We start from the raw sequence: 21,087 nt of genomic DNA, 5'->3' as shown, positions 1-21,087 counted from the left end.
ATCACATCTACAACAGTTACATGAGCATATCCAACAACAACATAGCCCCTTGTGATATATTTCACATTACACACTAGCCGCATTAAATCTAAACTCATTTGACATCATCTCATTGTCAAATTTTTCATGTCGTTGCATTGAAACTTGCTTCAATCCATACAAAGATTTAACAAGCCTACACACTTTGTTTCCTTGTACAAGAACCATAAACCCCTTTGGTTTATTGTGTATCAAGAAAACTCATATCTTCCTTTTCTTTATAGCCTTCTACAACAAGTCTTTCCTTGTCACAGTCAATAATTCCATCAACTCTCAAACTCTTAGGTGGTAGATCCACCAATTACTATGCATAGATTTCAAAAATGGATTTATTGCACTATTGACAATCTCTTTTCCAAGAAGGTACTTTAGGATTTTGCTTCTTTGAAACTTTAAGTTCATCTTCTAATATATAAATTAGAAAATTTGGACCAAACAATCATGACATTTTTCCTTTCACTACGCTTAGGCTCAACCTCTCTTCCATCAACTCTTGATCATGAGAGATACTAAACGTAGACTCAAACTTTCTTTAAGAAAGTTTAACACTTGAAATATATTCTAATTAATTGTCATGCATATAAAAATAATAGATTCATAAATTAGAAAGCACTATGCACTATTGTTATGACCATAACCAATGAAAACATAATCAATGGTTCTTTATCCTTTAAGAATAGGAATCACCACCTTCATCAAACACCCCCACATTTAAAGAATTTATGGAAAGGCGATCACTATTTCCATAATTCACAATGTGTCTTAGGGTCTGTTTGGATACTATTTATTTTGCTAAAAACTGAAAATTGAAAACACTGTAGCAAATAATTTTAAACTACTGTAGCGCATTTTTGGGCTAAAACTACTGTAGCGCATTTTTGTTTTGTTTTGTTTTTTTTTTTTAATTTCACTCCTTCCCCAGTAGCCTTTTTTTTTTTTTTTTCACTCATTTCCCAGTAGACATTGATCTCTCTCTCTCTCTCTCTCTCTCTCTCTCTCTCTCTCGTGGAGTTTGGTCTTATGAAGAACTAATGTTTTAGTTTCTTGATTTGGGAACTCGATGGTGGTGGATGGGTTGATCGGCGATGGGTTTGATGGGTTGATCGGCAGTGGGTTTGATGGGTAGATCCGTTTGATGGGTTTGATTTGGTTTTGGTTTCATATGGATTTGATGTTTGATTTGGTTTTGGTTTCATATGGGTTTGATGGGTTGATCGATTTTGATTTTTTTCATATGGGTTTGATTGGTTTAATCTCAGATTGGTGGCTTCTGTCTTGGTCTTGGTTTTGATCTTCTGTTTTGATGGGTTTACTAGGTTTCAAGAACATGAATTGTATGTTCTGTGAAGAAGAACACGAAGAACGGTGCGTTGAAGGAAAAAAACGCTACACGTTTCAGTTCAGTCGTTGCGTTTAATTGGAAGCTACTATAGCAGTAGGTCCCACAGATATACAAACGGCAGACACAAAACGCTCTCTGTAGACGCTATCCAAACTCATACTTAGTGGTTTCTTTTAAGGCATCTCAATGAACAAATAAAGTGGAAATAATAGCTTCCCCCCACCAAGTTCTATGGTAATCAAGAACTTATTGCATTCATTAAATGATTTCTCAACTTCATTCTTCTAATGTCTCATCCTTACTTACTTAATAAGCACTCATAATAGACTCTTGTGTATTCCAAATTTTTTGACAACTCAAGTATGTTTAACTAAGGCATGTAACATATATTTCATCCAAAGAAATATTACAAAGCATATATATGGATTAAACACATTAATATCCAATCAAGTTCATACATGCTCAAAAAAATATATACATGTATGTAATTAAATAAGGGTATATGTGCTCAAATACAACAATCATGTGTCCTTCATATCAATACAAATAATTGTGCCTTAAACTTTATAAATAAATAACACCTTTGACCAAAGGGTGAATTGTACATTCTCTAACTACGAGTGAAACCCTCATAATTACATCCTCATTAATGAGCAATTCGTCTCACTCTTTTTCAAGTTTGATGCTAACAAATATTGTTTACTTTTGAATTTATGAGTCCCTTGACGAATTAATAAAAAACTAGTTGCTAACCCGTGCGATGCACGGGATAGTTAAATAAAAGGATAATTAACCAACCTTATGTTAAAAGAAAAAACTAAAAGAAATTAGTGAGAGACTGATTTGCCCACCAAGAAAAAGAAAAAGGAAGAGAAGAGATTGAGAAAGAAAAAAAAATTGTAATGTTACATTAAAAGTTAAAAGAAAAAGCTAAAATAATAATTGAGAGACTGATTTGCCCACCAAAAAATAGAAAAAAGAAAAACAAAAGTGTAATGTTTGAAACTAAAGCAACATTAAAGACAATGGGGAAACTATTTGCAAAGAGGATTGCAACATTTGTATGTGATGCGATTTTGGCATCATTAGTATGCTTACTTGGCTCAAAGCCAAAATTCAAATTCAATTTTGCAACCAAAAAAAAAAAAAAAACATCCAACAGCCTCTTTACACAAATCCACTTTTTGCTCTAATTTATTTTGCAAATCAAACACTATCAAGAATTTCAATAAACACTATTGCCACATCTATCTCTATTTTAGGCATTTAATTTACACATAAGCCAATCGCAATAACTATCATAGTTGCTCAATGCTATGACAATCTTGATCCAAGCATTCTCCTTCTAGAATCTTATATCTTTTCTTTAAACCTGCACGTCAACAATTTTAAGTAAGAAAGTTGTCAAAAGTGATTTCAAGTAAAAATCACATTTACACATAATCTAAACAACCTAACTCACTTTAGGTCTTATAATTAAGCTGATAACATCTTATAATTTCATCTTAAGCTATAGCATCTTGCTCATTAAAAGGTCGTATTCAACGCACAAAGCTCCTGCTCATTAAAATGCATAATATGTGTAGGTTTTGTCTTTCATATTTATGTGCTCTTACTATGTAGAAACCCAAAATAAAAAAGATCTTAGACTTTCTTAGATTTTGATATCTTATAATACTGCGCATCATCAAACAACATCAACATAAGATGATGTTAATTCAATATAAAGCTTAAAAAGCAGAACTGAAAGCTTTTTGTCATATAAGGAAAATCGAAAATTCTCTTTTTAAATAGCCTACATTCCATACATTTATATTAGGCTGATTCAGCTGCATATTATGGGGATATTCTTTGTAGTAATATAAGGCTTTACAATTATATTGATAGAATTCACATATATATATATATATATATATATATATATATCACTTACCAATCAAAATCTTTTGAGAGTGACTTTCTTCGAGAAAAGGATGTGATATACAGGGAGAAAACTTTAGAACCCAAATGGCATTGGTTTGAAATAGAAAAAAAAAAAAATGTTCCCAAAGTCAAAAGCTATTCTACAAAATCTGTAAAACCCAATCAAACACATTTGATTCAAGCATCTCTTCTAAAACTTTGAAAGGAATTAAGAAACAAAGGGGAAAAAAACCAAAGTTCATAGTATTGATAAACTAAAGAAAATAATAATTTGCCATTAAAAAAAGGGGGGTTGGGGGAAACAAAGTTCATAGTTAAAGAAAATAATTATCTACCATTGAAAAAAAAAAATCATAAGAAAACTTAAATAGCCACAATTTTCATGAATCAAATATTGTCGAAATCATAAATGGATAACAAACCAAATCCAGTTTATCAAATTGTTTGAAGCTATAGGCAATAAGATTGCAGCCTTGTAATCGATAAATTTTGGTGAGAATCAATTCATGGATAGCAAATGTTTTGTCATTTGATGGTAGACTTCAACAAATCCAAACATCCAATAAGTGTTGTATTGTTGTTTGGTATTCATGTCTATTGGACCAACATGTTTGTTCTAGAACAAAGATAATCAAGCAGATTGAGAGCAAGTTCAACAGGTTTCTGTGAAAAGGCATTGATTTCTCAACTTCTGGTGCTAAGTTTTTTGGGAAGTAACTAATTAGTTTAATCAATAATTTGGCCAAGGTACATAAAAACAGATGATGTATTGACAACATATATTGAAAGAGACAAATATATTGAGGAACGGAACATTGATCTAAATGTAGAAAGAGGCATTATCAATAGTAGTACCTTCATCCACCAATTCCTCCCACTTGAATCACCTTCTACTAACTTGAAAGCCCATCCTTCAAGACTTGAAGTTTCCCATCTTCTGAACCTTGGTTGCTTCAAGAGGATTTTTTTTTTTTTTTTTGAAACAGAGCAATGTGGACGTTATTGACAACTATAATCAAACACATTGTAGGCAATCCATTAATAAACAATTGAAACAACGATGTTAGAAGACTACCAGATGCTTTCTGTGGGTATTTATACTAGGATTTTGGGGTTGTCGAACGCTGTTGGATGACTACCAAAGGTAGTCTGTGGTATTTACATTGGGATTTTGGGGTTGTCGAATCTCTGATATTTCCTACATATTTTTTTCCTGGAGCCTAAGCCACTGCATTGGAATATTCACAATAGATAGATAACACTATTGAAATAATTTCACCAAAAAAAAAAAAAAAACTTTTCAAATCAATTTTCAATAACCATGGAGACCCATCAACGCATCCTCAACTGAAAATTATTTTACAATATCCATTTCATTTTATTTTCAATTGAGATTCAGAGATACCTGAAGAAGAGATGAAGGAGGGAAGAGAGAGAGAGCTTGGTGTCAGAAAGCTGAAAGTCTGAATTTTTGAAACTGTATTTGGAAGAGAAAGTTGGCGGTAGAAAGCTGAAAGTCAGAAAGCTAAAGGTGAAACTGTCTTTGGAAGAGATAAGGGTTGGCGTTAGAAAGCTAAAAGCCTGTTTGGCCAACCATTTTTCATCACTCAATTTCCATCACTCATCACTCAATTTTTCACACCCGCATCATCACCCAATTTCCATCACTCAATATTTTTCACACTATTTGTGGGCTCATACCTGTCAGCCGGTGTAACTTTTTTTTTTTTTCCAGTACCCAAACTCACCGAAGCTAAAAAAAAAAAAAAAAAAAAAAAAAAAAAAAAAAAAAAACCAGAACTGAAGACCAAACAAGTGAAAAAAAAAGAAGTCAAAAGGTGGTCAAAAGTGGTGGCTGTGGGTCCCTCATGTGTGTTTATTTACAAAAATGTCATTAAGTTATGAGTTATAGAAACTGAAAACAGCCTTTGGTTGTTTTCAGTTTCCATAACTCATAACTCAAAAATCAGAGAATTGAGTGATGAAAACAGAGTTATGGAAATAGAGTTATCGTTTGGCCAAACAACCTTTTTGCTATAGGTCCCACCATTTGTGAGTTATGAGTTATGGCTGTTTTCAGTTTCCATAACTCATAACTCAAAAATCAGAGAATTGAGTGATGGAAACAGAGTTATGGAAATAGAGTTATCGTTTGGCCAAACAACCTTTTTGCTATGGGTCCCACCATTTGTGAGTTATGAGTTATGGAAACTGAGAATTGAGTTATCAAATTTGGTTGGCCAAACAGCCTCTAAAGGCCTGATTTTTTTTTTTTTTTTTTGATTGAGAAAGGTCTGAAGTTTTGAAACTGTGAAAGACAAGTAGACCAAAAGACGTTGGCGTTAAAGAGTAAATACTATTTGACTTGGGTGAACGCAAGATACGTGTAGGTTTGGGCTTTATGGTGGACAACACTGTAGAGAGGGAAAATTCCCGACCTATCACAAGCTGACACATCACATTACCAAGTCCACAAAATACAGCCAATTACAGAACACCATGTATTGCTGCTAGGTTTTGCTATCACTATTCAGAAGCCAACAGAAATTTGCCAAGTGTCATGCAAGAGCCAATCACGCATCAGCGCATGTGTAAGCGATGACTCAAGCAGCCTCGCACGTGTAAGCGATGACTCAAGCAACCTCGCACGTGTAAGCGATGACTCAAGCAACCTCGCACGTGTAAGCGATGACTCAAGCAACCTCGCACGTGTAAGCGATGACTCAAGCAACCTCGCACGTGTAAGCGATGACTTAAGCGGACCAATCAAGCTGTGACATGTGTCACCAATCAAGCTCCGCCACGTGTCGCTCACCCACCCCAAAACTCCTATAAATAGAAGCCTTCCTGAGACATTTAGGAAGACCAGGATTCAGAAGACCAGGATTCAGAAGTGAAAAAGCTCTGCTGGAATCAAGCCCTGAAGCCTCCAGGAACTTCAAGAACTTCAACCCCAAAATCAAAGAACATTCGAAGTAGAATCATCCAGATCATCTGCCTAGATCCTAAAGTTCACGGGAATCAAGCTCAAAGGTCCGAAAACATCATCAAATCACAAATCAGTGAAGTTCTACGGATCCAAGCCTCCAAAGCCTCGAAGAACTTCCACCACAAATCTTCAAATACAAAGAACATTCAAAGCAGAATCATCCAAACTATCTGCCTAGATTTCAAAGTTCACTGGAATCAAGCTCAAAAGCCTCCAGAAACCTCAAACAACCACAAAGCAGTGAAGCTCCACGGATTCAAGCCCCTAAAGCCCCGGAGAACTTCCATAACAAACCTTCGAAGAAGAAGAACACACGAAGAACACGAAGAACGTGAAGAACAAAGGATATCCAACAAGCTCATAGCCAGAGATTCATTGTAATTCTGTTCCAAAGATCTTCGATCCATTCTTCAGCCAAATTGAAGTACATTGGGTGTTCAAGTCAAAATCACATTACTACAAATCCAATCAACAAGTCTTTTAAGGAGATCGAATCAGAGGATAACTCTTTTGTAATTACAGAGAATTGTACCACACAATCATCAATATAAATTCGCATTTGTGAAACTAATTCACTTGTTCGACTTATTTCGAAACGAGAAATTTAGTCGCTTACAAATTCTGGCACGCCCGGTGGGACGTCTCTGCCTCTCATCTCATTCTCCTTCAAGGAAATAAATCTTCATCATCTTGCTACCAACTTCAATGGCCTCTAGCAAGAACATTCAAGCTTCAACAATAGCTACTTCAATTAGACTTGGTATGGCTACCACCAACAACTGCATTGGTGCAATCAATTGTAGCCAACCTAAAACAAACAATCAACTTCAATCAACCAAGGAAGCCAAGGTCCAGACAATCATCTCCTTAGACCCTCTTACAAGAAACAATGTCATCAACAAGGACGTCTCCACCTTGGAACACCTCAAGTATGGGGGCAACTCCCCTTCTTCCTTCACAAGAAGTTGGTCGCATGATTTCTCTCCCACCGAAGGGAACCCAAAAAATGAGATTTCACCGACTCACATCAATTCACTTTCTTCTCCATCATCTTGGGAAGTTGTGTCAGTCATGATGACTAACACCTCTACCATGGAAGAAAAGATGGTTGAAATGGAACAAAAAGTTGTCCTTCTCACAAAAGCACTTGAAGATAAGGACCTCCAAATTGCAACTTTGATGAACAAGCTCGAAGTGCAAGATCTTGGTGAATCAAGCCATGGTCATAAATTCACATCTATGAAAGATGACGAAGGGAGAGAAATTGAAAACACTCCTCGACGAGAACAATCTACTTCGGTTGCTTCGTTGTCAGTCCAACAATTACAAGACATGATAACAAATACCATCCGAGCACAATATGGAGGTTCTTCTACAAGTTCTCTCACATATTCAAAACCTTACACAAAGCGCATCGACAATATGAGAATGCCAAATGGGTATCAACCCCCCAAGTTCTTGCAGTTTGATGGCAAAGGAAATCCTAAGCAACACATTGCTCACTTTGTAGAAACTTGTGAGAATGCAGGGACTCAAGGAAGCCTCCTTGTAAAGCAATTTGTCCGTTCACTCAAGGGAAATGCCTTTGATTGGTATACAGACTTAGAACCTGAGTCAATTGACAGTTGGGAGCAACTCGAAAGAGAGTTTCTTGACCGATTCTATAGCACACGACGCACGGTAAGCATGATGGAGCTTACCAATACTAAACAGTGGAAGGATGAGCCCGTCGTTGATTATATCAATCGGTGGCGTTCTTTGAGTCTAGATTGCAAAGATAGACTTACTGAAATATCTGCTATAGAGATGTGCATCCAAGGCATGCATTGGGGACTTCTTTACATCCTTCAAGGGATAAAGCCCCGAACATTTGAAGAGTTAGCAACTCGTGCCCATGACATGGAGTTGAGCATTGCTAGCCGCGGAAGTACAAACCCTCCCATACTTGAGGAAAACAGAAGGGAAGTAAGGAGGAATGATAGGAATGCAAAAGTCAGCCTCAAAGACCCAATGGTTGTTAGCACTGCCGAAATCAAGGTTCCAAGAAGAGGAGCAAAGGCAAATGAAGAACAGCTTGAAGGGTGGCAAAAGAATGAAGTGCGTCGCCTGACCTTTAAGGAACGTGAGCAAAAAGTATATCCGTTCCCCGATGAAGATGTGCCAAACATCTTAGAACAACTATTGCAATTGAAACTAATTGAATTGCCAGAATGCAGGTGACCAGAAGACATGGGGAAAGTTGATGACCCTAACTACTACAAATATCATCGCATCATTGGCCACCCAATACAAAAATGCTTCGTCTTCAAAGAACAAATCATGAAGCTTGCCAAAGAAAACAAGATTGATCTAAACTTCAATGAAGTTGTTGGGTCAAACCATGTGACCGTTGCTTGTGATGTACTTCCAACTCTTAGGCAGGGGGCAAAAACCATTGGAGCTCACAAGTTGATCGATAATGACGATGGCATAAGGATCGGCCCCATCAATGGGAAGTTCCTCAAACGCTTCTATGCTTGAAAATCAAGAATTGCTCCTCGGTAAGAGCTTAAACTACCCACTGTAGCGCTGCAAGAGTACATGATGTCTTCCCATTACCCTTCAAAGCGTACCAATAAGGAGAAATTAATCTCACTCCATGTCAACAATTGCGAGTGTGGCGTAGCGGTTGGACGCCCGTGTCACCCTTGAGGCCATCTCGGGTTCGATCAGTGGTGATACCCACTATTACACACTGCGCCCCCCTTTTTGCAAAAAAAAAAAAAAAAAAAAAAAAAAAACATAAGAAAAACAAACAAAAAAAAAAATAAAAACAAAAACAAAATTTTTTTTGAACTACGTGATGACTTGATCCCTTTCCGAGGTACGTAGGCAGCTTAGTACTTGTCACTAAGTTCAGTCACATGAAAAGAAGAAGAATTGTTTGTCTAGCTTGAAGAGTTTCTCCACAGGCCATCAACGTGCTTTCAAAAACCCTTTGATTGGCAAGACGTCACTTAAGATCAGTCAATTGCTCACTACATGATGCTCAAAGATCATTATGGTAGAAAATGACAGCTGCAAAGAATTGGTGTTACTCAGCTTTCCTTGAACTAATGATAAACATAAGTTGGTTCTTGGTTGTGGAGTAAAATAAAATTTTCAACCTCTTTTTGAAAGGAATGAAGTCTACATGGCATTGCTCATCTTCTATCGACATCCTCCCACATCTTTGAAGTATGCTTTGCATCACTTATCTTCTGGGGGCATCTTCTTGTACCTTACAAGTCTAAACTACACTGTCTTTCTTCTAGGTTGTGCCACTTCACAACTCTGAAATTTGAACCACATCATCTCCCTTATGAGTAGTGCAGTTTCACATCATGTCTCCAAAAGTTGGACAATGTCACCTTCCTCCAACATCTGAAGTTGATGTAGCATCATCTCTCCTCCAAGGGCATGTCCATGCAATGTCAAAGTCTTGGCGGCATTCTTCTTGCCTCTTCAAGATTTTGTTGGCAACTCCTTGCATCTTCAACATCTTGTTGGCATTTCCTTGCATCTTCAAGATTTTGTTGGCAACTCTTTGCATCTTTAAGATTTTGTTGGCAACTCCTTGCATCTTCAACATCTTGTTGGGATTTCCTTGCATCTTCAAGATTTTGTTGGCAACTCTTTGCATCTTTAAGATTTTGTTGGCAACTCCTTACATCTTCAATGTCTTGTTGGCATCACCAAAATCTTGATGTCTGGCCACAGTGTTATGCATCCTCGATGTTTGAGCTATGTTGCCTCTGAATATTGGTGCAATACCAATGTAGGTGCAAGTGCTAATAGGGAGTGTTGTTGTGGCTTCATGAAAAAGATGAACGTTGGCACAGCTTCAGTGCAAATGAAGTGTTGACGTGGCTTCATGACAAAGATGAATGACGACACGGCTTCGGTGAGAATGAAGTGTTAACATAGCTTCAATGTCAAAGATGCAATGTTGGCATGGCCTCGGTATGAATGAAGTGTTGACATAGTTTCATGGCAAAGATGAATATTGTCACGGTTTCGACATGGATGAAGTGTAGATGTGGCATCGATGCAAATAAAATGTCGAGGCAGCTTTATGACAAAGATCAATGTTGGCACGAATGAAGTGTTGACGTTGCTTCATGACAAGGTTGAATGTTGGCACGGCTTCAATGCAAAGACAAATGTTGACACGGCTTCATGGTAAAGACTCTTGATGTGGCTACGTTGCAAAGACTCTTGAGATGGCTGCGTTGAAAAGACAAGTATGGAACACCTTCATGCAAAAATTAGTGCTAGTATAGTTTCATTGCAAGGACCGGTGCTAGTATTGCTTCATTGCCAACACAAGAGCCAACACGACTTCATGGTAAAGACTGTTGATGTGACAATGTTGCAAAGGCAAGTGTTGATGCAACTTAATTGCCAAGACAAAAGCCAGAATAGCTTCAAAGACAGGTGTCAGGGATAGCATCAATGCGTCATGAACACCAGTGTAAAGTTTGATGTTAAAATCCAAAGATCAAAGAAACTGTGCTGCAAAACAAAAATAAGCAACAAAAAAATTTGTCAAGAAGAAAATCTCATTGCACGGCTAAAAAAAAAAAAAAAAAAAAAAATGGAGGAGGTAGAGCTTCAATTTTTAACTCTAGCTAACAAGTACAAAGAAAAGAAAAATCTTGAAAGCTGGAGAAGAAGACTGAAGGCTAAGAAAACAAAGCCAATCTCACGTCTTATATAGAGAACTTCTGCAAAACTAGCAGACAAGAAAAATGAAGAAAGTCAGCAAACCAATAAATGGTTCCACCAACCAGCCAGTGAAAAAAAAAAAAACTAACTATATTCACATTTCAGAAATGTGAAAACATTTGGAGCTCAAAGTGAGATTTTGCACATTCACAGCATTCAAAGTCAAAGAAGACAGCACCGAATTTTGAAATGAAAGAGGATATTCAGCCATGGAGACAGAAGACAACGGCTCATTACCTACCTCGAAAGTCTGAATCCTGGCACCATGTCAGGGCGGCCACCACAAAATTAGACCAAAAGCCATAAGTCCAACAAAGACCCGCGGCTTTCTCATCCAAATTTGTGAAAATCCAGACATCATTTCAGAAAACTGACCCCACAGAAATCTTCTAAGGACTTTGATGTACAAAACCCAGAAAGATCATCCTCAAAGGAGCTACCATGCGCCACCACGCGCGGCCATGAACTCGCGACGAACAACTGCATCCTCTTTCAAATTTGTGCAAATATGTTCCGAATTTCAGAAAACAGACCATACCAAGAGATTATATGGCTTTCGATCTACAAAACCTGAAAATTTCAGGTCCAAAACATGAGCCACGCGCCGCCACGCGCCTCCAGCTTCTTTCACGCGCTCACACGCGCCGGGAGGTTCCCTCACGCGCTCACACGCGCTGGCAGCTTCTCAAGCGCTGACGCGCTCCATGACGTCATGGATGACGTCATCATCATACACCCGGCCTGACCCGTTGCCCGGATCCGACCCGGACCGAACCGGAAATTTGATCCGAACCGCCTTAAAAAAAAAAAAAAAAAAAAAAAAAAAAAAACCTTGACCAAAAATTTCAAAACAGACCTGTCCCACTCAATTTTTCGAGTACATTCCGATTTTGGGACCCGTTTCTTCATTTGAGGCTCGAAAATTGTGCAAACGTCCAATTTCCAAAAAAGTTGATTTTTGTGCAAATGTTGACCGAACGTCAAAATTTTTAAGATGGACCTATCTTACTCAATTTTTCGTGTACATTCCAATTTTGGAGTCCGTTTCATTATTTGAGACTCGAAAATTGTACAAATGGCTCAAATTCCAAGACAGTTGACTTTTATGTTGAAATCAACCTAAAGTCAAAATTTTCAAGCCACACTTGCCTTACTCAATTTTTCGTGTACATTTGGGGTCTATTTCTTCATTTAAGAATCCAAAATTGCTCAAATGGTGTGATTCTACAACTGTTGGCGTTAAAGTGAACTTTGACCAAGAATCAAGACATTCGAGCAAAGCTTGTCCTATTCGGACTGTCACAAAGATTCTGATTTTGAAATCCGCTTATTGGTTTTGGACTTGGTGATCACCAATCAAACCCACATCTTTGAAGTACTGACGATGTCCAAAACTTAAACTCCTGAGATCAAAATTTGAGAGTCATCCATTTAATTGGGATCTCCTCAGGGTTATTCTCCAAACTTCATCAAGACTTCTCTCTCCAAGTACAAATGAACTCTCACAAGTGTGTCAGAACTTGAAGTTACACTGGGTCATTAATTCAACCTACCATTCTCATTCGGTGCCTACCATTCCCACCTACCGTTCTCACCTACCATTTCCACCTACCGTTCCCACCTACCATTCTCACCAAAAATTCTCAACTACCATTCTTAACTACCTACCTACCATTCTTCATCTCTCTACTATAAATAGGAGGGCCGAGTTCATCAAAAACTCATCCAAAAAAAAAAAAACACTAAATCATGAAATGAAGATTTGCCTCTTTCAGATTTTCAAATCCTCCTTTTCACAACCATTTCTCACTATGATCTCATCATTCTCAACACCTAGCAACCGATTTTGCTTCATAATCGGTTTGAGATCAACCCTCCCATGGTTCGGTCGAAACCCTATTTACAACATCATTGCAGTTTTGAGATCCAAACAAACTTTGTTTCTCCACTTAACGACCACCTTTGTCCATAAAATTAGTCATAACAAGGCCTGCATCGACCTCCCATGCTTCCGTGGACTTGGTTGGCCAGGAAATCCAAGTCCAGCGGACACACCTGTTCCTAACCTTAGGGCTCCTGTAGTCTCTTTCCAATTGCTTGGTCTTCCAGCAGAAGCAGTGGTTCGGAACAAACAGCAACTTGTCTGGTTTCCAAGCCAGGTTCACAAGTTAGCTCCATCTTTCATTTTTTCTGTGCTTTTCCAACAAGTGGCAGTAGATGAAGATGGTAAAAAGTGTTGGGGTATCCTACAAATTGTTTTCCATCCAACACTTAAAACAACCTCCAAGGTGCCAGCTCATCAGAATTCAGCCTTTGGTGCCGGTAAATGGTCATCAAAGCTTTATTCCATGTCCCCACTACTATGGGACCCAAAGGTCATCGTTGCTGGTACCTCAAAACTCATTTTCTGAAATTACTCCAACTTAAAATCAGCTTGAAGGATTTCAGAAGATACTCTTCTGAAATTACTTCAACATAACATCCATCAGCATGGTCCCATTACACAGGCGCATTCAATTACTTGCTGTCGGACCCCATGCAACACACAGTTAGTCCCATATTCAAAGTTGTACTTCCCATAAACATCTACACCAGAAGGGTCCCAGCATACAGGGCCAGCACTATGGTGGTGTATGCTTTGCTCATTTGCTTTGCTTCATTTCCATCTTCTTCGTTGCCACTACCAGCATACCCAGAATACATAAGCTTCTGAAATTACTTCAACTTAACTTGAGTGATACAATTATGCAGGCGCATTCAACCACTTTCCCACCTGTCCTCGTTGTAATCCAAAGCGTGATCTTCTGAAATAACTTCACCAGAAGTTCTTAAGAACACGAGGCTAGCACCATGACCCTGCATGCTGTACCCAGCCACCATTCTCTCATCTTCCCCATCTTCAACATCTTGTGATCGCCGCCAACGATCCAAAATACTCTCCTGAAAGTACTTCAACTTAATCTCTGCTAAGAAGGCTCCATCACGTAAGTACGTTCAAATACTTGCAGACCCTTTTTCAGTCTCATTAAAGCCTTTCATATGGGTGGGTCTACTCTTCGGAAATTATCTCATCCTTCTGAAAGCTCCACCACCTTCAACAGCTCCACCACCTTCAACAGTTCCACTACCTTCAACTACTTCACTTAAAGAGTCAAGTACCAAAAATCCATTTTTCGAAACTCATTCCCACACCACACTCCGAGACCGTGTGTGTGAACGAGTCTCGAGGGGGCATTTGTAGAGAGGGAAAATTCCCGACCTATCACAAGCTGACACATCACATTACCAAGTCCACAAAATATAGCCAATTACAGAACACCATGTATTGCTGCTAGGTTTTGCTATCACTATTCAGAAGCCAACAGAAATTTGCCAAGTGTCATGCAAGAGCCAATCACGCATCAGCGCATGTGTAAGCGATGACTCAAGCAGCCTCGCACGTGTAAGCAATGACTCAAGCAACCTCGCACGTGTAAGCGATGACTCAAGCAACCTCGCACGTGTAAGCGATGACTTAAGCGGACCAATCAAGCTGTGACATGTGTCACCAATCAAGCTCCGCCACGTGTCGCTCACCCACCCCAAAACTCCTATAAATAGAAGCCTTCCTGAGACATTTAGGAAGACCAGGATTCAGAAGACCAGGATTCAGAAGTGAAAAAGCTCTGCTGGAATCAAGCCCTGAAGCCTCCAGGAACTTCAAGAACTTCAACCCCAAAATCAAAGAACATTCGAAGCAGAATCATCCAGATCATCTGCCTAGATCCTAAAGTTCACGGGAATCAAGCTCAAAGGTCCGAAAACATCATCAAATCACAAATCAGTGAAGTTCTACGGATCCAAGCCTCCAAAGCCTCGAAGAACTTCCACCACAAATCTTCAAATACAAAGAACATTCAAAGCAGAATCATCCAAACTATCTGCCTAGATTTCAAAGTTCACTGGAATCAAGCTCAAAAGCCTCCAGAAACCTCAAACAACCACAAAGCAGTGAAGCTCCACGGATTCAAGCCCCTAAAGCCCCGGAGAACTTCCATAACAAACCTTCGAAGAAGAAGAACACACGAAGAACACGAAGAACGTGAAGAACAAAGGATTTCCAACAAGCTCATAGCCAGAGATTCATTGTAATTCTGTTCCAAAGATCTTCGATCCATTCTTCAGCCAAATTGAAGTACATTGGGTGTTCAAGTCAAAATCACATTACTACAAATCCAATCAACAAGTCTTTTAAGGAGATCGAATCAGAGGATAACTCTTTTGTAATTACAGAGAATTGTACCACACAATCATCAATATAAATTCGCATTTGTGAAACTAATTCACTTGTTCGACTTATTTCGAAACGAGAAATTTAGTCGCTTACAAACACTATCATAAGTTACTTATAATTAAAGCTATAAAGTTTGGACTTTATGGTGGAGATAGTGTTAGAAATTATTTTCTTTTTAATAGTATTTTGAAATTGAGGAAAAAGTTTAGAAAAAAATATTTTGAAATTATAGGAGAAATTTAGGAAACAGAAGGGTAATGACATGACGGATGATGTGGCTCAACAGGAGCGAAGCGGCATTAAATACTACGCTTCAGCTTTTAGTATTATATAAATATAGATGCTAACAGATAATAACAGTGGCAGCCACGCCAAAATTGAGTCTATTAAAATAGATTCAAAATATTTGACTCTAACCAAATCTTCTCCGTTCATCAAACCCATACGCCATTGCAAATATAAGATGGCAATCACACCATTGTCTCTACATTTAGCTATTACTCATAGATTAAATAACATAAACCTACTGCCATTACAATCTTGCACTGAAGTCACAGGTCAAAACCTCACGAGCAATTCATATATCACAGGTCACACCTGATATTGGCATGATTGCAGGGTCCCACGTGATGAAAACAAGCAATGTAAAAAACATTGCAAGATTAAATTACCATTCTATAAATATTATCAAAATCTCAGTTTACTAGGCAATTGGTTTCTCAAAAAAAAAAAAAAAAAAACTAGGCAATTGATAGCACAGGTTCACAAATTAAAGCAGTTACTCATTTCCTTTCCATATACTGTCGTGTATGTACTACAATGACCAATCACCACTTATCAAGAGATGCAAATAAAACATTTGCTTTGACTTCATCACCGAATTCAGGTCAAATGCACAGTGTTTCGTTTTGTTACTTTTGTATAATCCACTTGAGACCAAGGCATGGCAATATAAATCAAACTCACACAAAATCATGATATCAGAGATTAACAAAGTGAACCGACTTCGAATCAAACGCCAAAAGAGAATTACAAAACCAGAATTTAATAACCGTAAATCAAATACATGTTTCACACAAATACGGTTTACGAAATCAGAACACACAGCAGTGGCGTCAGAATTGAAACTAATCCACGTGAAAGGCTAAAAACAAAGCAAACATCAATCATACAGTCTACACACGACTCTACACCACGCCCAGCCAATTAAAAATCCAAAGAGACAAATATCCTAATATTATATAATATAATTAAAGAAGATGGATAGAAAAATCAATATTACCAGCACAGTCAAACACGTAATCAACTTTTGAAGATCACAAATTAATTTACAATATAAACAAGTAGATATTCATGCTAAGCGGTAAACACAACCCCAGTTTTCCAAGTTTTCCGCAGCGTATATACAACTGCGATTTAGGGTCCGCTTGTTTTGGCTTCAAACCATTTCAAAAAATCATTTTTCGTAAAACCGTGTGTTTGGTTGAGCATGGAAAATGAAATTTCCAGAAATGCATTTCATTTGACCGTAAAAATAAAGGCTTTGACCCGGAAATCATTTTACGTTTCTATTTTCACTACAAATCATTTCAGGACTCAGATGCGCAAAGAGAGAGAGAGAGAGAGAGAGAGAGAGAGAGCAAGGAGAGATCACGCCGATCACACCAGATCGCATCGGTCTCACCGGTCTCGTCGATCGCAACACCACGCCGATCGCACCAGAACGCACTGGTCTCGTCGATCGCAGCATAGCGTCAATCAAGCAAAGATCGCACCGGTCTCGTCAATCGCAACACCGCGCCGATCGCACTAAATCGCACCGATCTCGTTGATTGCAGCACAACGCCGATCGCACTGCGCCGATCAAGCAAAGATCGCACCAGTCTCATCGATCGCAGCACCGCGCCAATCAAGCAAAGATCGCACCGGATTTGATGAATTTTTTTTTTTTTTTTGGGTTTTGTTTCTTTTGTGTTTATGGACTGAGAAATGATAATATATATTTGTTTGGAAGCTGAGAAAATGTGAGAAAATGTGAGCAACAAGTAGAAAATGTGTTTTCTATAATATTTTCAAGAACACAACCAAATACTAAAAAATATTTTCAAAGTATTTTTTAAAATACCACCAAACACCTGAAAATATTTTCTTTTCCGAAAAATATTTTCACCTGAAAATATTTTACACTTGGAAAACATTTTACATAGAACCAAACAGTTTTTCAACAAACACTAATTCCTTTCACTGTGAAACACAAAAATAAATTAAAATATAGAAAATCTGCTTTAAGATTGTTTGCTATATTTCAACAATTTACTTTTGTGATAAAGCAAAAGAAACATACACAGATCTAAGAATAAGCAATAACACAAATAGATGTGATAGATAAAAGCAATAAACAAATACTAAATATATATAAGAAGAAATCTGCAAATAATTAAAAACCCACAAACCAAATGCGTGAAGGATGAATGATTTAGATCAAGTCTTGTGTTTGACACAATCTCCTTAAAGCAGATTTCGCCCTTCACACAATCATTGTGGTGCTTTGATACTTACAACATCTACCTCCCATGATAAAATGATCTACAGCACGAAAACGAAGCACACAAGATTGTGCTCTGCGAACTACTCAATGTCTCTTTCTCTTTCTTTAACGCAAAATAAAATGCACAAAAAATATTCTCACTATTTTAAAGTTTTTTTTTTTTTTTTGAAAAGTAGTTTTTTATGAATGAGAGACTATGAAAAATTATGCGTTTCTGAACAGACACTCTTTTTCAATAATAACTGTTGTGCACAGATTAACTGACTCAAACATTAAAATAATAAAATATTATTATTTGGACAAATAGGCCCAGTCCACATATGTCAAAAACCCAACCCAATGTCCAACTCATGAGCATATAAACTCATATATTATCTCTTTCCTTTCCTACGTGGGACTCAGAATTTTTACCACATTTAATAACATCTTCAAGTGAACATAGAAAATATCAATTTCTTATTCACTCCATGCTATTTTTCCAACAACTTTGAAGCTCTTGAAAGAGTTCTTGAGCATCCTAGATATGGGTCTAGAGTGGCTAATCATTTTGTGATAGTGGAAACCATCAAAATATGATTTTGAAAGATCATTTATCGTAACAGGTGATTGAAGCAAACCCAGAAAATTTTTATTGAAAACTGAAAAGGGTTAAAAGGGAGAGAAAATTATGTGGCTTATTTATAACCTTAGGATTTGTTGCTTCCCACATGTCTTTCATTGGTGTAAAAACATGAGAAAACTGGAGATATTATAACGGGAAGGGAGCCCGCCCCGAAAAAAATAGGGTAAAGTTTAGTGATTTAAAACGACATCGTTCCATTAAATTTTTTTTTTTTAATCTGATACAAAACGACGTCGTTTTAGTTTGTAGATTAAATTTCTAAATCTCTTTTAAATGTTGTCTTCTCTTATCTCTTATCTCTTGTATGCCTCTCCCCCTTTCCCCTCTCTCTCTCTCTCTCTCTCTCTCTCTCTATCATTCCTCAACCCCTGCCTTCGCCACCGGCCCACAACCGTCGTCCACTGGATGCCACCGTTTCCAAGGTTTCCCCTCTCATCTCTCCACTTTGTCACAACTATTATCTAGAAATTTCAAGAGAATGTTTTGATGCTTAATACCTAGCTACTATGGTTCTCCATTCTATGCTTTCTTCGAGGTATGAAAATTTACATAATGCTCAATATATACCTGCTTCTCCTTGCAATGCTTTTTAGAAAGATGGAGAATTTGTTTGAAAATTTTGTGAAAGATTTTGAACATGTTTGTCTGTTTGTTTGTTTTTTTTTTTTTTTTTTTTTTTGAATATTTGGGTTGTTTGATATTTCTATGTGGGTTGCTTGATGATTTTTTTTTTTAATTATTTGCTTGTTTTATTTTTGCACTGAATTAACCGCACCACCCTGCTATGGTCAACCAAACCTGGTCTAGACCGGTTCTTACCCTTCACATCTGAGGCACCTATAGGTGTGGTGCAAAATTCCCCCCCATAATCGGCCGTACCGCATCGTGTAAAGGCCTAGTTGTTGTTTAGTATTCTTTCTATAAGTGGCCCTCTGTGTTGTTTGGTATTCTATCTGTAAGTGTTATAGAAAGAACAGGCTAAGGAATTCCTACTCTCCCTTGGTGCTCAATATGTGTATTTTTCTATATGTTATGAGAATTCAAAAAGATAACTATGATTTTAAAAAATATAAAAAATAACTCTAATCTAATTAGATAATCTTTATTCTTAAAAAATAAAAAATAAAAATAAAAAATGTTAAAATTGTAATTCAATATAATAAATTAAAAAAAAAAAAAAAAAAAAAACTACTAGAGAAACTTTTTTCCTAAAAATTAGCACATTTTCTATCTAAATATATTTCATGTATGTTTGATACATTTTTTTTTAAGGCGAAAAACACATTTTCGTCCCTATATTTTCACACAATTCCCACTTTGGTCCCTATATGTTATTTTTACCGCTTTTAGTCCCTATTTAGAAAAACGCCTTCTATTTTAGTCCTTTCCGTCAGTGCCGTTAGGGCACTGACCTACGTGGCAAACGGAATTATTAAAATAATAATAACAAATTTTATTTTATCATTAAAAAATACCAAGTCAGCATTTAAATTTTAAAAAATAATTTATTAATTTTAATTAAATAAAAAAACAGAAATAAAAATAAAAAATCACATTAATTGAGATTGAAGTGTGTCTTGAGTAAGAACAACAAGAACACAAACTCAAGATCTAAGAACACAATTTTTTTGAAGAACATGTGTTCTTCACGGTCAATCATCCAACCTTGACCAGAAAATTAAAGAATCAAATTTTTTTTTTCTCTTTTCTTACATTTCCTTAGCAACCAAACCCATAGAATCACTCAGATTTACAAAACACAACAACATGCCCACAGATTTACAAAACACAAAGACATTGAACAATTACTCAGTCGATTCTTTCACATTCTCATTACAAACACAAAGACTTTCAAAGATTCAAATCACAAAGACCTTCAACAAACACAAAGAACTTACACACCTTCAACCAAATTTACAAACCCAACAAAGCAAACCCAAATGAAAACCAAATAGCAAAAACCCATTCCAATCGTGTAGATCGAAGAGAGGGAGAGATCGAGATGTCATTGGGTTTGGCTTTGTGGTCGTGGTGGCTGTCTTGGCAGTGGTGCTCATGAGGGAGAGACCGAATCTCTTCATTTAGATCAAAGAGACAGAACCGATCTCAGCATCTCTCTAGTCTTGCATTGCGCCACCACCAGCCATGGCCGTCACTGGTCTTGCATTGCGCCGCCGCCAGCAACTGATCTCAGCAACTCTCTCTAACCCGGATTAAACCATCTCAGCCTCTCACTATCTCTAACCCAGATCAAACCAAGATCCAAAAACCTTAGAGAGAAAAGGTTTCAATCAACAGAAAGATACCAAAATCGATCTCAGCTTTAAGGGAATTAGTTTTGGTTAAGGCTAATTTGGCCGTAATTTGAGGTTTTGAATTTCTTTTTGTGTCTTCAGGTTAGATGGAGTGGTCTGTGAGGTTTTGGGTTTGTGTTTTGTGTTTGTTTTCATGTTTAATTCCTTGTACAGGTTTAATTTGATGTTCTTATTTATTGGGTTTGTGATTTTTGGATTTTAATTTTGTGTTCTTAGATCTGAGTTTGTGTTTTTATTGTTCTTGCTCAAGACACACTTCAATCTCAATTAATGTAATTTTTTATTTTTAT

The sequence above is a fragment of the Quercus robur genome, chromosome 10 (genome assembly GCF_932294415.1).
Source record: "Quercus robur chromosome 10, dhQueRobu3.1, whole genome shotgun sequence".
Taxonomy (NCBI): domain Eukaryota; kingdom Viridiplantae; phylum Streptophyta; class Magnoliopsida; order Fagales; family Fagaceae; genus Quercus; species Quercus robur.
Note: the sequence above shows the minus strand (reverse complement) of the source record.